The 5,611-nt window shown below is 43.5% G+C and overlaps 1 non-coding gene across 1 annotated transcript; it reads left to right on the top strand.

The window, feature by feature from the left end:
* Nucleotides 1–983: 983 nt before the first annotated feature.
* Nucleotides 984–1,055, top strand: Trnaa-ugc (transfer RNA alanine (anticodon UGC)). Its single transcript has one exon. It is a non-coding gene; the product is annotated as a tRNA-Ala (tRNA).
* Nucleotides 1,056–5,611: the final 4,556 nt, after the last annotated feature.

Here is a 5,611-nt window from a genome sequence, read left to right as displayed (position 1 = left end):
TCCATTTGCTCGATTAGTTCTCGAGTTATGAGGAAATTTGTATGGAAGCCCCCCCTTTTAAAGAGGAGAGGAGTTATAATTCCCCTTATAAAGAGGAGAGGGGTCTCAGTTTACCATAGAATAAATTCTTGTCACCGAAAACACCCACATGCCAAATTTTGTTCTATTTGCTTGATTAGTTGTCGAGTTATGCAGAAATTTGTGTTTCATTTGTATGGGAGCCCCCCCTCTTAGTGGGGGGAGGGGTTTCTAACCATCACTAAAACCTTTCCTGGCCCCAAAAAACCTCTACATGCATATTTTCATGCCGATTGGTTCAGTAGTTTTCGATTCTATAAGGAACATACGGACAGACAGACAGACAGACAGACAGACAGACAGACAGACAGACAGACAGACAGAAATCCTTCTTTATAGGTATAGATTATTTTCGGTTGTAGTTACGACTGTTGTATAAGACCTCATCGCTATTTTTAAGTAGGGCATTACGTAAGAAACTTTAAATAGAAGATAAGGGCACGTGCTTCATTGTGTCCTATCTAAGACACGCCAGCGAATACAAAATTTGCTACTCGTTTGTGCTCTAACTTTTCATATAGTGGAGTATATGCACAGCAACTAATGTCCAGCACAGTCTGGCGGAAAATTTGCAAACAAGGCCAGTATGTAATACTGGCAAGAAAACACTTGGTGTAATCGACAACATGGAAATGGGACAAGTTTTCGCTGTTGATCCCACTATGAGCAAGGGACAAGAACGATCGACTACACCAGAGCCCCACATGGTACCCTTAGATATAATATTAAGTTTCCAGTGTCTCATTACCGTGCGTAACGATAAGCTGATTTGGTTAGCATGGTTAATATGGGCAGAGTGGTTTAGTACCCCATTGAACCAATTAAACTGCTATCGATCTTGTATACCTTTCCTAATATTGTTCAAAATATCCTCATGGTATGGGGAGTAATTTATCCACATGAACGGGGATATAGCTCAGTGGTAGAGCGTTCGCTTTGCATGTGAAAGGCCCCGGGTTCGATCCCCGGTATCTCCAAACTTTCTTTTTGCCCAGTAGACACACCGTACTTCTAGTACGTTCTCAAAATTTCACCCAGATTGTAACTGCCGCCTAGTCCAGCCCAGCTACCTACCAGCTTAGCGGGCAATCATTTACTTTTTTGCTTATCAATCAACCTTGTATCTCTCGGTCTCTGTCGGGTCTGCCTGGAAGTTGAAACACATCGAGCAATGTGTATTCAGTCGTGGCCAAAGCCCACCTGCCCAACTCGCACACAGGCACGCACCTGGGCGCGTGTACAAGATATATATGCCAGGCAGGATAAAACAAGGTAAGAAGCTGTCTTGATTGTGGACAGGTGCTACTTATTGCACTGCATCACGTTGCACTTGGCGATGCGCGAACAAAGCGGGAGCCTCCATGTGCGAGTATTCTGTTCTTGTTTATTAATTTGCTGTGGATAACGATGAACATGTGTGTGTGTGTGTGTGTCTAAGCTGGTGTGTGTCTAGTACTTCCAAGGTGTCAACGACAGCGGATAGCTTGCTAGCTATTCCTTCAAATTCCTCAAATGCGTGAAATTAGCTCATTACGGTTGATGGGAAATAAAAAAACCCTCTAACACACTCTAACACACAGGAAAACAAAAGTTCTCACACAAGAGGCTACTACTTTACCGCAGAATGCAACCACTTGCGGTGCTGCTCCGTTATCAAGCGACACTGGCAACCAGCGAATTGCCCCATTCAAGGCTGCCGGTTGCGATCGCTCTGATAGCAAGTTCAATGTACGCGACGTGACGTGCGCGAGAGCAACCAGCAGCGGCGTCAAGTGGTTCACATTCGACGAACTCGTACCTACTTTTGCACTCGCAGGTTGGTTTTCCGGAACCGAACGTGCGGAGGCTTTTGTCCAAGTTCAATGACAAAAGTTGGTGGAATTAGAAAAAAAATAGGTGAATGTATGATTTCATCGTATAGCCTCATATCTTTTCAATTATGGCCGCGATCAATTACATACATGAAAAGAGTATAATCTGTCTGTGTATTGCAGCAGAGTTTTGAATAGTTTTGCATCGAACATAAAAGTTTAATGTGCTAGATTAACATGATAAGTGAATTGAATCAGATAACAAAAATTGATAAGAGAAACACTTGCTCACATTTCTAGGTTGATTGGAATATAGTTTTACAAAGCTTCACTACAAATTAAGCCATAGCGTAATAAATCGCTTATATAAATGTGACATTCCAATCCACTGTGTTTTGTTCAGTGTATACAAACTAATTGCAGCTCCATTGAAAGCTCATAGTTATACCTATTTTGGGAAAGTTTTGTCAGCAACAGCTAGACAGGAGCTGTATAGTTCCAGTTTCAAGTCTAGTTACATATTAAATTTCAAGTTTAGTTTCAAACCTAATTTAGTCTCAATTTCAAGTTCAAATTCATTTCTAATTTCATGCCCAACTTTCAACACCTATTACAAATCCATTTTAAGTATAGTTTCAGGACCAATTGCAAATACAATTTCAGATCAATTCATATCCAATTTCAATCCCCAATTCGATTCAATTCTTATTTTCAAGTTTAATTTCAAGTCTAATTTCATGTCCACTGCTAATTTCAAGAAGGGTCGGTGTCCTCAGTTACGCTCATTGGACTTTACTGCCTCATAAAAGCAGAATTTGCAAAAATTATGTATGTAACGTTTATAGAGTTATGTGTGATCTACTATCTTTCTGAATAGACAAATGCATTCTTTTTTAAATTTCTGCTACTAAATAAATGCACGTTTGCCAATGAAAAAGTTACAACCTTATTTCGGCGCAAATACAAAAATTAATCCAGAAACATTATAGATTACACTCAGCACTACAAATGTTACAAACATGACTTTTACACATTTTGCTACCATGAAATAGCAAAGTCCAACGAGCGTAACTGAGCGCAGGATCCCTGATTTCAAGTCTAATTTCAACTTGGAGCTTAAGTCAACTTCAAATATAATTTCAAGTCCAATTTCAAGTCTAGCTTCAAGTCTAATTTTTAAACAATTTACACTCATTACCATTTTAAGTCTAATTTTAACTTAAATTGTCTAATCTAATCTATTATCACACTAACGCAGCCAATTCTTGAAAGCATCGTGGAAAATGACGATTACGTACTCAATTATTTTTCTTGCCAATGGCCAGGCCAACTGCGCAGCATGATGTACTGCAGAGAGAATTTCAACGAATCCAGTGGAACCAGAAATAATGTCCAATTGCAGAATTAAACTCATTGAAATCAAGGGAAAGGAAAATAGCGTGCACCTCCCGTACCAAATACTTTCCCATAAAGATAATGATTTATTTACAGTCGTTGGGAGTATCTTTGCTAATAAAGGTTAAGTGATACTGCGGACCTAATAAACTATAGCCTAATCAACTTATACGCACCGACAAATGATAAATCCGATGATGCTAAAGACGAGTTTTACGACAAGCTTGAGAGGACCTATGGAGAGTGCCCAAAACACGACGTGAAAATCATCATCGGAGATGCAAACGCGCAGATCGGGAGGGAGGAATTCTTCCGTCCAGTTATTGGAAGACATAGCCTGCATTTGTCGACCAATGATAACGGTCTGAGGCTCATAAATTTTGCCGCGGCCAGAGGGATGGCCATCTGTAGCACCTACTTTCCACGTTTGAATATTCGGAAACAAACCTGGAGGCATCCAAATGGAGACTCTAGCTCTCAGATCGATCATGTCTTGATTGACGGTCGACACTTTTCGGATGTTATCGATGTACGGTCTTTTCGTGGACCAAATATCGACTCTGACCACTATCTCGTAGTGAGTAAGATTCGCGCAAGGCTGTCGAACACGGCGAAAGCTCGCACTGAAAGGACGCTGCGTTTCAACATCCAGCGGTTAACGGCAGACGGCGTTGCAGTGGAGTACGCCAGGAAGCTTGACCAGCGAATCACAGAACAGCAGGTAGAAGAAGAAGATATAAATGGGCTGTGGAGGAACATCCATGGTGCCATCCAAACAACAGCGAGAGAGGTGGTAGGCACGACGCGTGGAAGACAGCGTAACAGCTGGTTTGATGCCGAATGCCAGAGAGTGACAGACGAAAAGAACCAGGCCAGGAGCCGCATGCTCACAGCGGCAACGCGTCAAAACAGAGAGAGATACAGAGAGACTAGAGCTGCGGAAAAAAGAATCCATCGTCTAAAGAAACGCGAGTACGAGGAGCACGTGCTTGCCGGCGCAGAGGAGCGATACGCCAGCAACGACACACGGAGTTTCTATAAAACGGTGAGAAGCAGGAATTTTGCCATGCCTGTGATGTGCAATGATAGTGCTGGCAACCTGCTTACCGACAAAACGGCGGTAGCAGCCAGGTGGAAGGAGCACTTCCAGACACTATTGAATGGAGAGGTAAATGAGGAGATCAGCAGGGACAGGATAGAAATTGTAAGCGATGGTCAAGCTGTGGAGCCACCAACACAGGAGGAGGTTAAGAAGGCAATCAGTGAGCTGAAAAACGGTAAGGCTGCTGGGAAGGACGGTATCCCGGCTGAACTTCTAAAAGCGGGGAGCGAGCGGCTGTACGAAGCAATCCACCGGATCATTGTCAGGATCTGGGAGGAAGAACAAATGCCGGAGGAGTGGTTGGATGGCCTCATTTGCCCAATTTTCAAAAAGGGACATCGAATGGAGTGTAAAAATTATCGAGGAATTACATTGCTCAATTCTGCCTACAAGGTGCTTTCCCGTATCCTGTTCTGCAGACTGAGACCGTTAGCGGAGTCCTTCGTCGGCGAGTACCAAGCGGGTTTTCGTGAGGGTCGCTCCACGACGGATCAGATGTTTACCCTGCGCCAGTTGCTAGACAAGTTCCGGGAGTACAACTTGCAGACACACCATCTGTTTGTGGATTTTAAAGCGGCGTACGATTCAGTTAAACGAAATGAGCTGTGGCAGATAATGCTAGAACATGGTTTTCCGACGAAACTAGTTACGCTGATTCGTGCGACGCTGGATGGATCCAAATCATGCGTTAGAATAGCGGGTGAGACCTCAGCTGCTTTCGTGACGTTGGATGGACTGAAGCAAGGGGACGCACTCTCTAACCTGCTATTCAACATTGCCTTGGAAGGTGCATTACGAAGAGCAAACGTGGAAAGGAATGGAACTATCATCACGAAATCTCACATGCTTCTTGGTTTTGCGGATGACGTCGATATCATCGGAATCAACCGTAGAGCAGTAGAAGAGGCCTTTAGGCCCTTTAAAAGGGAAGCAGCGAGATTGGGACTTACCATTAATACCGCCAAAACGAAGTACATGGTTGCTGGTAGGGAACGTGGGAGCTCAAGTGGTGTTGGTGCCGAGGTGGAGTTAGATGGGGAACGATATGAAGTAGTGGAGGAATTTATATACCTTGGTACACTCGTGACATGTGACAACGATGTAAGCCGCGAAGTGAAACGACGAGTTGCAGCCGCGAATCGGGCTTTCTACGGATTACGTAGCCAGCTGAAGTCCCGTAGTTTGCAAATTCGCACAAAACTGGCGCTCTACAGAACACTAATCC

Source organism: Sabethes cyaneus, chromosome 3 (assembly GCF_943734655.1).
Source record: "Sabethes cyaneus chromosome 3, idSabCyanKW18_F2, whole genome shotgun sequence".
NCBI classification, from domain to species: domain Eukaryota; kingdom Metazoa; phylum Arthropoda; class Insecta; order Diptera; family Culicidae; genus Sabethes; species Sabethes cyaneus.
The sequence above is the reverse complement of the archived record's forward strand: the minus strand, read 5'-3'. Positions and strand labels throughout refer to the sequence as shown.